The 20,875-nt window shown below is 37.3% G+C and overlaps 1 protein-coding gene across 10 annotated transcripts in view; it reads right to left on the minus strand.

Annotated features, from left to right (window-relative positions):
* The window catches only part of SHISAL1 (shisa like 1), a 183,895-nt gene that overhangs the window by 43,936 nt on the left and 119,084 nt on the right, over positions 1-20,875 (minus strand). The window lies entirely within an intron of this gene.

Consider the following 20,875-nt stretch of genomic DNA (forward strand, 5'->3'; position numbering starts at 1 on the left):
GCGTAAGGAATAATTTCCTGAGTAAACCAAAACTGCAAGAATTCTGATAGTGATTAATTACCAGAAGGGAATCTTGGCTTTAGTGACAGTTAATTAAAGGGATCAATATGCATTTCTGTTGTGTATCTGGGAAGAGACAGATGTTTGGTAGGGCTGAGACTATTAAATATTTCCATATCAAGAATAATTTAGGATGACATTAATGAGTTGACACCAAAGTTTATAATTTTAAAACTGCAGTTCCGTGTAATTTGTAACTCTTTATTTTAGAAGGGATGGTGGGGGAGTATATAGATCCTTTTTTTTCCCCCCATTATTCCAATTGGAAAAACACGGTAGCCTTCAGAAGAATCTTAATGACATTTTAAGCAGTGAATTGGATAATCCAGGTAAATATAAGCTTGTAAGCCTGATGACAATACAAAAGAAAATGAATGGGATCATTAATGTAAGAAAAAATTAATAATTAACTATGGAGAGTAATGTAATTAACGTACATCTGTGGGCTTACAGAAAGTACATGTTATATCTCTCAATTCCGTTGTTGATGAAAGTTGCCTAATTAAGATAGTGATAATGTAGCAGATTTATCTCAAATATTTTGTTCAGTAGTATGCATTTTGATTAAAAATGACAAAAATGCAAAATAATAATAATGCATGTCAGTTGTCAACAGAAGATTAACTCAGACAGGAAAAAGGATGCTTTTTTTTTTTTCTTTTTTTCTTTTTCTTTAATTTCCACTCTTATAGGAAACAGAGTACAACCTTACAAGCAAACATAAACCTACAGAAACCTAGAACATTTTCAAGAAGAGGAAGATTTTACTTATGTCCAACAGAAGTAACAACAGTGATACTGACACTTTAATCCAAGGGGCCTATTTTGTTAAGTGCCAGCTCAGAAGGTAAAAGTGGGGAGACAAAAACAATAAAGACCTATAACAGAGGGAAATGACAGAGTTGGGTATGTTTGTGGATAGGAATGATACAGTGCATCATGTATCAGTCATTGCATATATACACACATGGTCATATGGTTTATCATGAAACCAGAGTGAGTATGTGATTATTGTTCCTATGAGGGATACAAATATTTTTATATGCATATATATATGCTATATGTATACATACATACACACACACACACATATATATATACACACACATACTTGTGTGTATATATATAGGGAAATGGGAACATAGGGAACATATGAACATATAGGGAACAATGGAAGATAGGGAAATGTTCTGATTTTGTAACCACTGATTCAGTGCATTACACTGAATATGACCATTTCAATGAGATGGAGATATAACTAAGCATTCACTACTTTACAATTTATCCAAATGGTGTTGTTCAACTAAAGCAATCATATTTAAGTGCAGCACTTTGAAGATCTCTCTGAGCTATTATGTATGTTGCTCCAAAAATAATGTCTCTGGAACATGGTTTGTCTTTCACATCACTGTTGCCACTGATGAAATGCAACACCCACCGTTTCACTATGTTCACATACACTGTTTGGGCTCCATGAACATTCAACAAGTATTGATGAGATTTTTTTCTGTATGGAGGAATTCGATGACACATCTTTGCTTCATATGCACTTCCAAGTCAGATACCATTTTGTCAGAAGGCCTTTCTGCTGCCATTTGTTGCACAATAACAAAATGTAATGGAATGCTGTTGGCAAGGTTCAGCCTGTATTGCCATAACACCAATACCTCTGATGCTGTGGGCCAACACAAAAAAATAGGAAGCATTACTTTTGGAGCAACCCTCATAAAACTCAATCAGCCAGGTGGAATGGATGGGGAGGAGAACTGGTAGTATAGAAAAAGAAGGGACTGAAATCATAAAGAAATCATCCTAATGTTACCCCACACGATGGAGTGATATAAGTATATATTAACAGTGATACAAGTATATATTAACAGTGATACGGCTAAATAATTCGTTCTGATTATTATTAGTCAAGACTGACAGAATGCTTTATAAATTTTATATATATATATATATATATATATATATATATATAAGGAAAGAGGAACTTTTCTGTTATTTTAATAAAATTTGAACAGCATGTGGCTAATCCAATAGAGAAGGTAAAGGGCTTGGAAGCTAAGAGGTTAGCTTTTCTTCCTCATTCTGTAAATCAGTGATAAGACGTGAGGTCTAATGCACCAATTTTAAATTTCCATGCAACATTTCAATTTATTTGAAGTTAATATGGTCATCCTTCTCCTTGGCTCTTGACAACCCACATTCTGTTTTCTGCTAGCAATCATAGGTACCACTACAGCTACACCATAAAGTAGGCTAACAAAACAGTTGAGGAATCATTGCTTTAGAGGGTAGCTGTTTTTTAATTCTCTGCCTGTTTCAACACTTCTAATGTGAAATAGAAGTAGCGGTCCTTACACATTTTTCTTAAGCTCTCTTTTTACAATATAGGGGTTATGTCAGGGATATTGCTTTCCCTTGCTAAAGATGCAAGAATGAATGATTCAAAGAGAACAAAATTCAAAAGAAAGGTGCTGTGATGTTAAGATCAAGGAGTACAGACATTAATATGAGACACAACAGGTGGTAGCTTTTTGTTCCTGCCAGCAGAGCCTGTGTTTGCCCTGCACTTTCTACTCCCACCACCACTACAGAAACTGAATTCATTTCCCTACCCACTCGCCATGTAATCAATAGATGTAGATATATGTATCAGAGCATTGCACCAGACTTTACTCTTTAGTCCCACACTGTGACATTCTAGCTTGTTCTTTGCTACTGTGTACACCGCTTTAGTTATCCGTATGGTTTCAACTAGCAGAGTGTTCTTGAGGGGAAGCGGTGAATCATTTGAAAGAAAAGCTGCCAAGAGAAATAACCATTTCATGTAGCAAGATTTTAGGCAGAAATATTATTCCCCTCAATTCAAAGGAAGAGACAAGTGTGTTTAGAAGAGACGCTGTGAACATTTTGCATTATTTATTTATTTGTTTGTTTGTTATTATAAAGAACAGAAGGTGCTAGCTAGAGGATTATTAAATACATCAGCACTGTCGCGGAAGTTAAGGAATAACAGAAGTCTAGTACTGATTCAGAAGATCACCTAACTCAACTGTCACAGGATCAAGTGCACCTAAATCATAGGTAGCACCACCACCAGAGCGGCTTGCTGGACTTCCCAGGATATTCCCCTTCCAGCACTTCTCTAATCTCATGGCTATGCCTAACTCATAGCTCCTTTGCTTTGATTAAATCTCTTCTTGAACTCAGCAGACCAGAAACAATTTGCCCAGACACACATCAGTTACACCACTCCATGTCACTCTTCAATTACTACATTCAAAAAGTGCCATCCTATCTATTCACTCAGTCCTTACTTAGGTTAGCATCTTCCACTTCTTACAATTTTTCATTTAAAATATATTTTCTATGCCATATATCTTGCCGTACGGTTTATGGTAAAGATGTAATATAGTTCTGTGCGCATGCCTTCAGTTGTTCAATTTATATTTTATCAGTACCCAGAAGGTCCTATTAAATTCCCCTGTGGTTGCCAACTCTTCCAAGTTAGATAAAATTACAGCATTACAGATGTGCAGAGAGCCAAAGATCTACTAATCCTCAGAGTTAATCAAAAGATATATAGGTATGCTGTACTCAGGTATACGTCTCTACATGTGACATAATTAAGGATGACTGTCTTTTCTCACCAATCTCCAACAGGCCTTCCAATCCTGGTAAGTACCAGCGACCTGGCCCCAGGAAATCATGCCAGTGGCAAATGCAATGATGGGCTTCCTTCCTCTTCATCTTCTATTTGCTGCAGGGCACTGAAGCCATCTTCTACATCACTTCACACACTGCTGGGACAAGGAGGGTCACTAGTATGGAAATGGCCTCCTCTCAACCTATTAGCTCTCTTCAAGGCAACAGACAACACAGCCTGGATTGTGACTGTAGTAAGGAGACTAATAATGTGGCCAACGCAGTCACAGTGGTTGAGAAAACTGTTTAAAATTAGATGCAAAAATGAGGCTGTGATCTAACCCTAACTTCTAGTTCAGCTCTACTAAATTCTCACATTAACTCAGAGTGAAAAAAATGCATCTAGAATGAATTCGTGCATGCTACTATAGTGAAATTACAGTCATATTACAAAGGTAGTAATGTAACTGGAAGGATAAAAAGAATGGTTTACACTGCAATAATCTCAAAAAGTGTTTGTGAAAAACAGGTACCAGTTTTAAGTTGACAGTTAGCTTACTTTAAATAACTAAGACAGATCTATGCAAAGGAATTGCTGGGAGGAACCCTTCTAGATTAAAGTTCACCATTAAAATGACTCATTACTTCCCCAAAAGCATCTTAATGCGTATATTCAAAGTTCAGCATGCAAGATGCAGAGATACTTATGTCTCTACACAACTGCAAATAAATTCCTGGCCATGAAACTCTTCCTCCTTACTTCATAAAATTTAAAATTGAAAACATAGATTTGTTTCACATCTACCCCACTGCTACAGTTATTATTCCCCCTTGCTAAATAGCTATGGGGAGACAACATGCATGAGTGCTAAAACATAAAGCTATGAATGAAAGACTTCCTGCAGATCATCTTGCAAGCTTCAAGTAGTCTATTGTTGCTACCGATAAGAGAAAGCCAAGAAACTTGTATGTACTACAACTGTCAGCTACACCAAGAAAAACCAAAGCTGCTCATTTATCTCCTGCCAGTCTTGCCCATTTCCCATTTCAGCCATACACTTAGTACTTCCCTACACCCTGAGAGACACATGTGAATGCCAGGTGGAGATGGATTTTAGCAGTTCCTACTCTGACCACGCAGTACATTGCACAGCAGAATGATAGACAAGTCAGAAAGATTTGTCAAGAAAACAGTATAATGGATTTTAGAGAATCAATGGCATATTCAGACTTCAAATTCACAAAACAGAGCTGATGAGAAAGTTCCCTAAGCTAGCACGAAATCTTTGTTGGCTGCCGAATTCCTTACCATCTCTGTTAGAAAAGTAAAGATTTTAAAGGTATTATGGCAATGCAGCTTTACTGCAGAATTCCTAAGAAACTTCAGGTAATTTCTTGGTGCAATTCATTTCCTGTTTGCATTTGATAGAATAAATACATTATTTCCTGAATTTATTGCCAATGAAGGTCAGAAAGTGATAGATGGCTTTCTGTCCTACAATTACCTCTCCACTGTGTGCATTAGAACTCAATTTAGGGAAAAAAAAATACCTAAATTACTTCATGGAGACAGTCAGATGTGTAAAAATAGCAGCTACAGTTGTGATGATTTACCGACATCAGTAACTAACTTCAGCTACAAGTTACTGGCAACTTTCTCGCTTTTCAGATGCAAAATTCCCTCTGCAGACAGCAGCAGCAACCTCTCCTAATACTCTGAACAGAACTTTTCTCTCTTTTTGAAGACTGAAATATTCATATGTTCTCATTTCCATGTACTGTATCTGCACAAGAATATGCAGCTGACAAAGACTTATTATAGCCATCCGGGATCCTTATTTTTAATCAACTCAACCCAGTTTTCTGAAGGCACACCTCAGTTCAGAAATGTACCTGGATATATATCTGCATTAAGCAAAGCAGCTGAGTGGTTCTGTGCAAACAGCTTCCAGTTCCAGCTCACACAGGTGGCTAATAGGACTGCTAGATTAAATTAATTAATACATACATACATAATCAAGGTGAAACTGTCAAGTCTGTTCTGATATTCACAGAATGAAGTAATCCGAAACAACTAAAATTTGACTCTGAAATTATGAATGATCTTCTTGGTCCCTCATGAGTCAGGAATGACAATGAAACATACACAGATTTGCAATAAGAGCTAAAGAGCAGGATGGGAATCAGTTTAAAATTATCACAAATCTCTTCTGGTTATCAAGATATCATTTCATTATGATGCCAGTGGTTCTCTATGCCAAATTCTCTAGGGAAAGTTAAGCTTATATTCTGAGCTATGTCCAGTGCAGAGCAAATATTTTAATTTAAAATACCACATCATCCCAATTCTTTAATGAAGCAAATTTTTACTACTTCATTGGAAACAGTTTTTCCATGAGATTTTAAAGCTGTTACAGAAAATTACAATGAAGTTGTGAAGGTAAGACTGCATACAAGCTTTATTATTGGCAAGTTTTGAAATCTCCCTAGTCTAACAGACAAATATTGCCATATATTTAAAAAACACTCCAGAAAGCTGGCTTTAAGAACATTACGTGCCAGTGCTACTGCAATTGCACTAGTGTATTGCCATTCTGATAAAAACAAAACACCAAGATTTTGGAGCCTTCAAAACACTGAACTGATAATAAGAATGCCAGTGAATCCTTTTTTCTCTCCTCTTAGGCAGAAATACTTGCAGGACAAAATGAAAGAACTTTGTTAGTAGTCAGACTGGCAGGTGGGGAGGTGTATATTTTTAAACTGAAATACCAAGTAAAACATAGCCGTGCTGCTGGTTGTGACATCAAAGGCATCAACATATCTGTTTCACATTATTTGTTTTACAGGTTGCAAAAAGTGCTTATTATGTATAGCTTAAGGTTTCTGCACGTTTTCTCCTGCAGAGGCAGGTGTGATAGAAGCTACTTGAAATGATCTTGTATGAGTTGAAAATGTTATTTCTTGATCACATATGGTAGAGAAATGCCCACCTCACTGAATCCACAAGAGCCGAGCAAAAAACCCCCAGTGATCTACCAGAATCATTAACTTCAGACTGAAGCTACAGCTTTTTAGAAGTGACATCTTTTGTTCAATACATATGTGTGTTCTTTGGGTGTCCGTGCCTTACATATATACTCCTTGGTGTTTAAGCAGCACAGTGAAACCCAGTCATAAGCCACAGACATCAGTGACATACTGTGCTCCACACAGACACATATCTAAGAAATAGCTTCTACCCCAAAAACTTGCTATTCATGTGTCTTTAATTATGGCAGTACACATGGCAATGTGTATCAAAAGAAGCTCAGAAAGCCTAAGATAAGCTAAGAGAGTCTGAAGGTCAGTTTATGCCTGAAACAGATTCTAACATGCTATTCTGAATCATACCTGCACAAAGCTAGCACTGATGATGTGACTTATATGTACACTTCTCTCTGCATAACCAATTGAATCGTACACTTTGTTGAAAAATTCCAATATTGATAGGCATTAGCTTTGCATTTTTAAATGGTGCAGCTTAAATGCAAAACAAGGAATGCCTAAAGAATGCAACTGCACTAAATGCTGTTATGAAGATGGATGAACATACTTTGCTTCAGATATTGAATGCAGCAGGACACCAAAATGTGCCACTGCAGATATAAAGTTTTGCTGTCACCTACACTTGAAACAATTTCACTTTGGCTTGGTACATGTGCAAGTCTGGTAGGAAGTTGAGGAGCCCACACTTTATTCTTGATATACTTTGATACAATTGTCCCACATTACAGTCGAGAATAAATGATCCATGAGCACAGGCTCATGACTGCAAAGCAACTAAGTGAGGAATTACCACCCTTGTGCACATGTCAGCTGCTGAGCTGACAACTGTGCACAGTGGTAGAAAACAAAGCATTCCTATAAAACCATTTATTCATCTTTAAGCCAGTATTTCATTTCCAGTGTCAGCATCCTTCTAAATCCAACTTAACATCAGCATGCACTGACAGGAAGCACCTTATGACTTGCAGATGGAATCTGCATTGAGTCACACATAAAATAAACATGACCCATACACACATTTTTATTTGGATCAATTGGTTTATGCTACATAAATTTCCTTCACATAAAAAAAAGGGCATCTATTTCTGCATATTGTGCAAACTTACTTTACCACAGAGTTTTGATTAGCTCTTTAGGTAACTTATAATTAAGTTCCAGGGTAAAACACTGGTTTTATGGAAGTTGGTGGAATTTTACTCCTAAAGTCAATAAGATCAGCTGCTTGCACCTGCAGTAACAAACTGTGTAGGTCACTCCAAAAGCAACAGCACCTATTTCTTTCCATGGAAACTACAACAGGTACAAAGAGCATAATAACATTATTTGACAGAGCAAATTCTCATCTACAAATGGCTATTTTTCAACACCAACCTTTTTAACAGTGATGAACAAGAACATGCATTCCACACTCATAAAAATCTACACCAGTGCAGATGACCCCACTGTTTCTGTGGCCGTTGCTGAAACACACCACTTACCATCTCACTGTGCTCACAACTACTGTTTAATCTCTGCAAACATTCAGTAAGAGTCGATGAATGTCAGTGGTTGCAATTTTTATACACGAAAGAATGCAATGACACAACTTTGCTTGATACCTACTTCCATGTCAGTTACCATTTTGTTGGGCTGCCCCTCTGGCCATCCCACCAACATCTATCTATGATACCATGGACCATCATAATAAAATAGGAAGCATTACTTTCAGAGCAACTCTCATCTTACTTGACTTCTGGTTGCAGTAGCCAATGTAGTTCCATTTGACAAACTCTCAGAAACTGCCTTTTTCAAGGTAACAATCACTTCCTCTTTACCTTGCAGACCAGCACACAGAACATCACTGACAAAACTGTAACTCCCAATAATTCATACATAAGGAATAAAATATGGCATTCATTGTACATTAGACAGCAGATATATTAGTAGAAAAGCAGTAATGCAGACAACAGTGAAGAGTTGGCAAATATATTTTGTTTCTTATATACATTAACTATACCATATACAGCCCAAGAATATTCCCAGGCAAGCCAAATTGTTTAACAGTCACGCTTTAAACCATCTTTGTACAAAACATACTTACAGATGAATTAGAACTTTCATATACAGATACATCAAGGAACAGGACTCGACTTGGATGCAGTAGCAAAACCAAATAGGTATGCAGAATGATCTGAAAAATTTGATGATATTTTTCTCTGGAAGTTGCTGTTGAAAGACTGCACTTCCTGCGCAGGAATATGACATCATATGCAATACCTTACTAAGGTCAAGGTAAAGAATCTCTTAACTGCACATGAAACTACTTCTCACAGTATAGTCCCAAAGATCCATTCTTTTGGGCATTTTAGAAAAGTGAAATTAGTTAATTTGTTAATTGCCGATTTTATTATAACACAAATAGCTCTAGCTATTTTATTTGAATGAGCAACACAAAAAATTGATCATAACACTTCGCATACAACAGAAAAGATGTTGTTACAGCTTCCAAAGGGAGAACACTGTGCATGCAAATTTTATGAGCAGAATATTAAGATTAAAGTAATATCTCTATGGGTTTTCAAGATCTGTTCACAAGCATTGTATCTATTGTCACAAAATCTTTGGATCCTCTTGTCTAATAGAACTGTAATTCTTTTGGCAGCTTCCACAAACACTCATTTTGCAGTGATTTTCTTTTCACTAACCATAAGGTTTTTCATACCCACTATGTAATATATTTATCAGTATGGATGAATATACCCCAGACAGTCAATTCTGTCTTGAGACAGTAAATCAGATTCAAAATACACTGAATTATGAAATCCTTAGAACTCAAATGTAGTTAAACTGACTCTAATGAGGTCTGTGAAGTGCAGAGTAGCTTTTCATTTTGGATTAACTCACTTCAGCTATAGGTTCCAAATCAAATTTCCAGTGAACCCCCAGAAGAAAAGGCCTGGTATTCAGAAAGAATAACTGAAATCTGTCTTCCTCATTTTACTTTAAGTATCAACTCAGAGAGACCTTTCTGGAAAACTCTGAGGAAGAGATAATTAATGTCTTATGAGGCAAAAGAGAAGATAAATTAGAAACTAAGTGACATTCTAATAAAAAAATGGGGTCTTCCAGTAAGGAAGTATGAGCCAGATGATGAAGTGATTTCTCCTCTCGTCTAACCTATCTTACTCCTTTCCAGTTTCTACCCACTTCAGCTACTAGATTCATGATTGAATCCTTATAGCCAAAATAATGGGAATAAAAATGACCAGAGGACTTCTGAAGAGCATTTCCAAATCTTGAATTCCATTGTTTCTGGTTGCCTCCAAAATCCTTCTCTATCTACTTGTCATCTCTAAAGCTTATTGATGTATGATCTTTTCTAGTCCAAAAACCAAGCCACAGTCCATTCTTCAGCTTCCTTGGTAACCAACTATTCTCTATTTTATAAATAACCTGTATTCTTTTGGTTGTGCTTGCCCATTTTCTCACACAAAAATCCTTACACTGATAAATTTCCCAGCCCCTTAACTCTTGTGTTATAATACCTGGTCTCCACATCAGTTATAAGGGTGGATACAGACTGCAATGTGTTAAGGTACACCTTGTGGCACGCCATCGCCATTCAAGATTACTACCCTGTTTTGAGGTCTGATAAACCACAAGCACTACAACAATAGCAAAGGACCCACTTCAGCCTTTTCCAAGGGCTTTTGAATAGCCAGTGCATTGGCTGTTGTAGCTACAATAGTTCTTAAACATAGCCAGGTAGCTTTGTAGTTATTATAGCAAAATGTATCAAATGAATGCAGCATTCCACAAGGAATCCAAGGTCTTCCACTCAAAAATGAATTTTGTTCCTATTTAGCATCTTATCCATTCTTTGATAATACAATTGAAAAGTTGAACCTGTCCCATTCACAATATTGAAAACATTCTAAGCACTGAAATCTTACTGCTTACGGGAAATCAGTTCCCCTAAGGATGGTTTATATTGTTCTCAAAAGCCAGAGTGATATCTTATTCTGCTTGCATGAGTTCTAAGATTTTTTTTTTTTTTCCTGCCTCTTATTTGCTCTCAGAGGGCTATACTCTAGACAGTTCAGCTCCAATCTATCTTTTAATACAAGAATCTACTTCTCTCCCATGTAATTTAAATCATAAGAGTTTACACAAGTTACCGTTTTTTATAAAGTCTACTCTGAACAGAAGAACCATTTCCTTTGTTTCCTACTAGTCTGTAGCATACATCAGGATAGGCTATTTTACCTGTAATTTATGCACCAAAACTTAAGATTTCTAAGGAGAATAATTATTCCCAAAGTCAGCCAAAATTGATGTTTTTTAAAAAATGGTGTTTCACGTCCTAAATGCTGGCACTGAAGAAAAATAAAGCAAGAAAAACAAAAACATAAAATGTTCTCCTAGTGCTTATTCTATTCCTTTCTGATTTATAGCGTAAGAGAAATGCGCATTACCCTGGGTCAAATGAAACATTCTTGGTTGACTTGACAGCTTTTTCTTCCTTCCCTGAAAAGGCAAAAATGTTTCTCATTAACCCTATTTAACGTCACTCCAGTCCCACGTATAATATGCTTCAATTTTACCATTTAACCACTAACTCAAAAATCTAGTTCTAACACCAACTTCATTACACTAAAGTCGATACCTTAAGTTTCAATAAAAGAACAAGAATGGAAGTTTCCATTCTTAATAGTTGATTTTTAGAAATATTCCAGTTGATCAGGAGAGATTACAGTGAAATTCCTAACAGAAATGGCTGTCACACCATTTTCCATTTCCATTTTCTTTTTCCAGACTAGACTGCTAGATATTTGAACATGGACATGAGCAGAAATTTGTCTTAAATTTCCTTGATATGCCTGTAATTAGAGGCTCACAATGTCTTGAAGATAAAATCTACTCTTGAAAACTCTAATTATTGTAACAGTGAATTATTACGCAGTTATTTTATTATTTCTGTGTTTGCTCTTCCGTGGAGCTCTTATCAGCACAGACCTTTTAGCTCAATTACTTCTCTTGATTAGTTTTAAACAAATAGTAAGTGCTATTTGACTAGTCTAACATCCTCTTTGTTATATCACTCCTAATTTTATATGACCTTTTTGAAGCCTATTTCCCAATATACAATCATTTCAGTACAGCGTCCTGTGAGAATATGGGGGTTCCAAAGTCTTTGATTAGAAAGCTAGAATTGCTTCTTCATATAACTCAGTTATAACTTGGTGCTTATTTCAGAGATACACTTAGAAAATGAAAATGTATTGAAACACCACTAATTTGAAGACATAAAGAAATGATTTCAAAGTTATTACATTAGATTGATGTTTACATAGCTGAAAAATTGTGTTTTCCTTAAGAACTTACATCATAAGTAGCTCAGAAACCCTACCAATTACAAATGCCATTCAGGAAATAATAAAGTCAATTTAAAGGACGCCTTGTTCTTAACCTAATATACCCCTAGCTAGAGCTGTTTTCTTGGGATGCTTTCAGCTCATATTCCCACTTTACCCAAATCATTACACTAACTGTATACTGAAAATGCCCAAGTAACATGATTGAAATCACAATTTCATCTTGCTTCTAAGCTCTACGTGTAGCAGTTTCTGAAAGGCATTTTAAACAAATTAATTTCCAAAGCCACTCATACAATCACCTTCCTCATACTGTAAGGTAATTCACAATAATTAGGAAGGTTATTCTAACTTACACACAACACAAATTCCTTTCACTCTTAAAAGAAAACTCACCTAAAAGTATAACACTGATTAAGAAATAATTTAAGAAAATCACACTTTAAAAAGTATTTCTTAGTTAATCAGGCTTGCAGCTTGAAACTGCACCAAGTTCTACTTAATCCTTCACAGAAAGGTTCATAATCAGGCTAAGCATCTGTACTGGAACTGCAATCTAATGTCATAAACATTTTCAAAAGGGTCTCTTGAAATGAAAACAACTGCAAAATATGCTCAGAGATGAGATCAAATTTCATCTGAAGAAGTGACAGTGAAACGAAGAAGTGTTTCTGTTTCCAGGGAAGTCAGGAGGCAAGAATAAGGAATTAAACTCTGCAGTCTGCTTCTTTGTAGGGCACAGTAGTTTGATAATTTTTAAAGGTAAAAGCTGCAAAAAGCACACACCTAAGAATTGCCAATGCACATGAAAGAGTAAACCAATTCATTTATCTAATAGGAATATATCTGGGATCTTCATCAGGAAGCAATTCATAAGAAAACTACAAAACACTGTTTGTTACAGCAAGCAAAAAGGAAAACTGTACATGGATGAAGACAAATATGACTACTCGTGTTTGTAACCCAAGAAGCAATGAAAGGAGCCAAGCAGCAGTGCATGTGTTGGCAGTGCATAGACTTCGAAACTAAAGACCTGTGATTGAGTTCTAAACACATGTAACACAAAACAAATAGAGGCACTTTAGAAGGGACCTGTGGGAATATCAACTCAATGAATTTGAAACAAGCTGTTAATAAAGTGCTGCCTCCACTGCAGCCATATAACAAAACCAGTTGAGAAGTGTATGCATGTTAATAGTTAACAAAGCATTTGCAATTGAAGTTATACACTTAAAAATCCAGGTGGTGTACTGGTATGACTACCCACAGACATTTACATAAACTCGGTGAGAACAGAGTAATCAGCATGGTTTTCTGAAAGCCAGCACAGCTCTTAAAAAGGCAGCTCTCCCACAGAAGTACATATACAAGGTTTCTCAGCAAATTAAGGATCAAAAGCCTGTTAACCTAAGGCAAGCATTTAAGTTCCGTTATTTGTCTTAAAGTAGGAGGAAAAAAAGAGTCAACTAAATTCAGCCTTACTCAGCATACCAGCACATTGGTGGAAACCTGAAAATACATAAACGTCAGTACCATCAGGAACATTAATCATGAACACTAGTGACAACTTTTATCTTTGTCTCATAACAAGGCAATAGCATCCAAATTACCCATGGTTTCTCCAGTCAAACCACCATTAGCATTACTAAGCTACTAGATAGCAAGGCAGCTGCAGGGAAGCAGCTGAGATAGGTGCCCCCTCCAGCACATCTGCTAGTTACAAAGCCTGGTCTTCCTGCACGCGAGAGAGTTTCTGGCAAAGTGTAAGCAGAAATAGACAAGGGAAAATGTATATGAGTGTCTCTGTATTTAAGAGAGAAAACACGTTGCAGTATCTAAGTTGTTTGGTTTTATTACAAGTAACATAGCAGGCATTACAGCAAAAGCATTTCCACTATTATGTATGTACCAACCTGTCAGCACCATACCACAGCACCCAATTAGCCTGCTACTTTTTATCCACCTTCTGTTATATTTCAATTTACCTCTACAGTTGGAGCATTAAAAGCAGATCTGGAAAGATCTGTCATACTCTAAGAAAAAATATACATACAAGCCTGAAGTATGTGTATTACACAACATATATTGATACCACCCGTTCTAACAGCTAGAAAACAAACTGCAGACTTTTTTGCTTTTAATAAAGTTTATTTTGGGGGAAAAAAAAAAAAAAACACAAAAAACTTTATATATTCTGTGTAATTCACATTGTTCTGACATACAAATCCAGTAATCATATTGTCCTTTGACATGGAGATAAACATGTTTATTATTCCACTGACTCAATGCTATGAGGAATTTGATTCAATCTAAAACTATATAACTTGAAGCGTGTGATTTAACACCTCAGAATTTTCTTACTGGAAAAAGATAATTGCATAAATAAATAAACCTGTTTTCCATCACGAAAATCATCAGTGTTGCAGTACAATACGACTACTGGTAAAAAAATGCGTCGTTTTTTCTCTACTATTGCAAACCTGATTCAAATTGAAAGTGTGTATACAGATTATTTCCAAATACTTAAGCACACTCTGCAGGCAGCTACTAGCAGCCTTAAGAGGTACTCTGTTTTCACCTACACAGAGGCTAAAAATCTGTCCAGTTACTTAAGCACTCCATGACCAATTAAGAACTCAGATCTTCCATTTGACAATCGAGTGGTTGACAGATTACTGTATGCACACCTCTTTCCCCTTTTATCTCTGTCACAGCATTGCAGTATGTAAGCATTGATGAAGTCTGGTTTATCAGGCTTCCTGAGAAAGCGAGAGCCAGATTGAAAAAAATAAAGGATCCTACATCTCTCAATGGTCTTGCACCTTTTAAAATATCTCTCCTTTTATGAATAAGTTTAATAAAAAATAAACAAATAAAATGCTTGTGCCACTAATGCAGGCAGCATATCTTTTATTCAGATGCTAGGAAATTTTACATCTAGAAAAAAGGTGCATGCTATAAAGTGATTCTCTATCACCCCATTACTCAAAAGATTCTTGTAGGATCTAGGGACAACATATTTTCAGGCATTCATCTTAAGTGTCAGAGATTTTTCCTGGATATTAATGTTCTTTCCCACTCCCCACAGTATTTGTAAAGGGTTTTAGAATCTGATGTATATATTAATACTGCCTTAACAACAACAAAGCCCCCACCTGCATGTAGTAGCTCAAATTTAACCCTTTGGATTCTGCAAAGTCACTGTTACGCTGGTTCTTTTGGTCATGGAGAAGGATTCTGTGTTGGAGAAAGTCAGAATACTTAATGCAAGCAGCAGATGGGAGCAGAAATGGATGCCAAAGATTTGGCAATGTTCTTGATTTTAATTTAATCACGGAAAGCTTGCCTCTGAAAGTTTATTGTTACACATGCTTCACAACGCAATGGAAATGGCATTTCAGGCTTTTCTGCTTTATTGTTTGTCCTCAGCTGTTTGTGCTGAAGTGATTCAAAAATCAGTTACCTGTTTTTCTTAAACAAGGCAACAATTACCATTTTCTTAAACAAGCCATAATGCTAGGATCCTTTTTCAGCAATGCTACACCCGCACCAATAATACTGTGCAGGTGCCCACTCTACTGCTGCTGTACTCTATAATCTGCAAAGCATGACACACTATCCTGAATGTTATAAAGAGGCCTTGTTTTTTTGGTAAACCACACTCCATCAGAGTAACTTCTCCTGTTACCCAGGCTTTTTCTACTTTCTGACAAGGAAGCAGGACGGGTTCGTAGAAACAGTAGTCACTTAGGACATAGCATTTAAAGCTTGAATGAGCAGCAAAGCGATGATTTACATCACCAAAACATATATTACATATTCGGTGTCATAAAACTTTAAATTTTGGTGAGCTCAGGAAGACATGTTCGCTTACTAGCTTGATCTTTTGGATCTGCACAAACTAAGACAATATAATACACTGTCAAGCTGCTAGATGTGACAAAGCAAAGTTTGTTTTCAAACCCACAAAAAATGTTTTAAAATCTATTCCAAAAACCTTCTTATTGTTTTTTAGCAGTGTCACCTAATAACAGTACTGGAATATGGTACATATGCAATGGGGTAAAAAAAAAAAATAACCCACCAGTAATATGAGGTGGGATATTAATAAAAACGAGGAGTGACAAGATGCTCCCATGAGTGAGAAAGCTTCTTAGCAACATGATACAGAAGTGAAAATGGTGCTGCTCATGAGGCAAGAAAAAAGTTTCCTACTGAAGAAGTATCTGTTTTTAAGTAATGAAAGCAAGGGAAATGTACTTAATAAAAAGTGTTGGCACTTATTCACTACTGATAAGTCATTTATGAGGTACAGACAAACTATTTTTGAATACTGTAATGGTTAAAAGGGTATTCTGCCCTAAATACAATTTGAAACTATGACCAGTTATGCAGGAATAAAATTCAAAGTCTGTTCCAATTCTTGTAAAAATCAGTGCAGCCGAAAGACTTAAATGAAGATAACAAGAGCAGTGTTTTGTATTTCCACAGTAATAACTATTGAGCAAATGTTATAAGTTGAATCACTTGTGCTTTCAAAGCACTGTCAGAGTTTTGTTATCCAGTATCTGAGATGCAAGTAACTCTTCTAATGTCTGTTTTGTTTTGGCAAACATCTAATCAGTACCACACAACAGGCACCTTTGCATGATCTTCACAGACACGTCCCATTTCCCCAGTTTCCTATCTCCAAAGAATGTGATGGTTGACAACCATGATCAGCCCCACAGAAATTACGACACTTAAAAACAATAAATAAAATATCATTTATAAGATTATCTGGCTAGATCATTTATTAGCTGCATGTACCTGTGAAGGCCCTGGATTTTCCATGCCCTAGGTGTCCCACTTTACTTCTCCAACTTTGTCAAAATGATGGACTGAATATTTATCTGGTATTAGTTAATAAGAAGAGAGGCATACTAGAAATAAGTCCTGTGAGTAAGCTTACACTGTGTGAAGCTGTCTACTGGCCTATCAATGTGATCATTGCTCTTGTTTCCCATATCTAGGTCCACTTACCATGCCTGGTGCAATTTGTTGGAAAGAATGCTGGGCTCCCAGCTTATATTATAAAAATCAACTATGTAATGGTATTCTGAGAAACAAAAAAGAATATAACAAAAGACCCAAATAAGTGAAAAAAACGGAACATGCTGTTGACTCTGCTCCATGATGGTGGATGGAGAAAACTCCACTGTGCATTAATACATCCAGTTTAACAAATCACATCCTACCTGCTAGAACTGAGCACCAGCAAGGGTATGTTGGCTTTAGAAAATCTTATTTATTCTGAAAGCAGTTAATTGCCTTTTAAACATTTTATCCCAGTTCAGCAGATGCAGGAAGCTATGTAGCATCCTTGGAGATAAATGAGGAATACTGTACTGACAAGGCTGATGTCTTGGCTGTAACTACAATAGGAAGCTAAGAACAACCACAGGAAGATGAAAGCTTGACCATTCGCAAGTAGATGAGGATTTGTCAAGTGAAACAAAGTTAAACATATGGTGGACAGACACTATACAACTTGCAGAGAACCGAAACTACTAAAAGCAAAAGAAATCTGATACAGAAAGCTGCCTATGAACCTATGGTGAACTGATGGCAAGATAGCTTCTTGCCTTATGAAGATTCAGTATGATGGAATCACATAATTTACCAAGAGAATTCAAAGCACCAGAAGTTGCACAATCCTGTCAACAAATAATTCACAAGTATTCTAAGAGTTACAGACAAAGTTTAAGCAGATGATAAACAAAAGTGTTGGGCTGAAGTCAGATAGACCACTTATAACCACCGCATTTGGAACACATGTAAAAGTTATCATGATTTGACTAACCATCAAAGCTCTAAAGTCCTCACAAAAAGAAGTTGAGGTTCAAGCGAACTTTTTTACATGTCGGGAAAAAACAGAATAAAATACTTAACTAGATAAACTGAGAAAGATACAACTGAGAACAATAAGACAGAGGAAGAATTATCCATCATTTTTATCATGCTGCTCACTAGACAGACAATTCATGTGTATCTAAAAGTGCTAATGAAAGATCGAAAGACATTGTTGTCATGACAAAGGAAAGGACAGAAGAGAACTCAAAAAGATCAAGCACTCTACAATCTATGCCTTAAGACAGACTTCAAAAGAAGCCTTTTGTCATTTGGCTACTGGATTAAAAGATTCAAAAGAAAAGAATAAATGCATTTGTAGTATAAAAGAACGTAGAACTTAAGGTACTGCCTCAGAAGAACCAATCAAATACACTGAAAAAGAAGTGGAGAGACCAATGACTCCAAGTATTTCTTATGCCCTAGGCAAAACAAGGTTATGCTTAAAGCTCTTAGAGAAACAGAAGGTATTTATGCCTTCTTGGTACCTACCTCCTATATTCTGTAGATTAACAGAAAATCATAGATATTTTCATTATATAAAAGGTTAATGCTCACAATGCTGATGCCTCAATCCAAAAGAAAAATTAAAAAAGGAGTATGATTAGTGAGTCTGAACAGCACTGGAAAAAACTATAATTAAGAGATAAAATCAAAGCAAGAAAATACGTCACCTAAAAATAGAAATCCCATTAATATACTTGGAAATTAAGGTACCTCAAAACGTTGAGTATGACCATGAGGATGCCACAACAGACAAAAGAGTACTGCAGAAAGGACTGCATTTTCTTTGAAATCTGATCTGAACTGATACTGTCCTGTGTCTTTGAAATAAACTGTCGTAAAGACTAACTGATCAGTAGACCCCTTCAGCATTTTGACTAGGTACATTTTGTGTAAACAGACACCAAACGAGATTATTTTTTGCAGTTACAGAATTTTACCTTCAGTAGAGCATGAGTCATCATTACCCTTTGGAAAAGTAAAGACTGGAGGAGGGAAAACCCCTAAATATCTGATGATACTGCTTGTTTCCCAAATGGGAAAAACTTGAGTTGAGGATTTGATTTGACAGCCTTAGAGAATTCCTTCATTTTGTGAGGAGACACATCTTGAGATTCTTTTACATGAGAAGGCCGAGTACCACACACAGAGGCATAGTATCATAGAATCTTCTGAATAGGAAGGGACCTTTCAGGCTCATCTCATCCAACTCCCCTGCAATGAACAGGGACATCTACAGCTAGGTCAGGTCACTCAGGGCCCCATTCAGTCTGACCTTGAACTTCTCCAAGGACAGGGCTTCCACCACATCTCTGAGAAACCTTTTCCGATGCCTCAGCACCCCTACTGAAGAAAATTTTCTCCTAATCCTCAAATGAAATCTCTTCTCTTTCAGTCTGAAACTATCTCCCCTTGTCCTATGACAGTAGATCCTGCAAAAGTCTGTTCCCTTCCTTCTTATAGCCCCCATTTAGGTATTGAAAGACCATTATCAGGTCCCACGGACCCTTTCCTTCTTCATCCTGAACAGCTCCAGCTCTCTTAGCTTGTCCTTGTAGGAGAGATGTCCCATCCCTTGGATCATTTTTGTGGGCCTCCCCTCATCACAACCCAACAGGTTCACGTCTCTCTTGTACCGAGGACTCCACATTTGGATGCAGTATTCCAGGTGAGGCCTCACCAGCACAGTGTAGAGGGGCAGGATCACTTCCCCCAACCTGCTGGTCACAATTCTTTTGATGCAGTCTAGGATACGGTTGGCTTTCTGGGCTGCAAGTGCACACTGCTGGCTCATGTCCAGCTTGCCATCCACCAGTACTCCCATGTCTTTTTCAGCATTCTTACATCCCCCAGCTTGTACTAATAGTGGGTGTTGCCATGACCCAGCTGCAAGATCTTGCACTTGTGCACAATTGAACTTCATCAGGTTCGCCTGGGCCCACTGCTAGAGTGTGGTATTCTGTCCCTTGGTGTGTTGACTGCACCCCAGAGCATCATCCGCAAACTTGCTGGATGTGCACTTGATCCCACTTGTTGATGTCACTGATGATGTGAAAGAGTACTAGTCTTGGTAATAACACATGAGGGACACCACTCATCACCGATCTCCATTTAGACACCGAGTAATCGACCACCACTCTCTAGGTATGATCTCACTACCTGCCCCTTGTCCACTGAACATCTCACCCATCAAGTCTGTATCTTTCCAGTGTGGAGAGAAGGATGTTATAGGAGCTCATGTCAAAGGCCTTTTCTCACATCCAGATAGATGGCACCAGAGGCTCTTTCCTTGTTCACTGATGCAGTTACACCATCATAAAAAGCCACTAGTTTGGTCAGGTAGGACCTTCTCCTGATGAAGTCATGCTGGTTATTCCACACCACCTCATAGAATCACCAAGGTTGGAAAAGACCTTAAAGATCATCCAGTCCAACTGTTCACCTATCACCAATAGTCATCACAACATCTAAATATTCTTTGAACACCTCCAGGGTTGGCAACTCCACCACCTCTCTGGCAGGCATTTCAGTGCCTGACCACTCTTTCAGAGAAGTAGTATTTCCTAACATCCAACCTGAATCTCCCATGGTGCAAATCGAGGCCATTCCTGACAGTCCTATCACAAGCCACAGGACAGAAGAGGTCAACTCCCAGCTCACTACAACCTCCCTTCATGTAGTTATAGAGAGCAATAAGGCCTCCCCTGAGCCTCTTGTCCTCCAGAGTGAACAATTCCAGATCCCTCAGCAGCTCCTCATAATGCCTGTGCTCCAGCTTAGTTGCCCTTCTCTGGACCTCCCCTCTCTTCCATATACCTTACCATAGCTTCCAGGAGGATCTGCTCCATGATCTTCCACAGCACTGAGGT

Source organism: Excalfactoria chinensis, chromosome 1 (assembly GCF_039878825.1).
Source record: "Excalfactoria chinensis isolate bCotChi1 chromosome 1, bCotChi1.hap2, whole genome shotgun sequence".
NCBI classification, from domain to species: Eukaryota; Metazoa; Chordata; class Aves; order Galliformes; family Phasianidae; genus Excalfactoria; species Excalfactoria chinensis.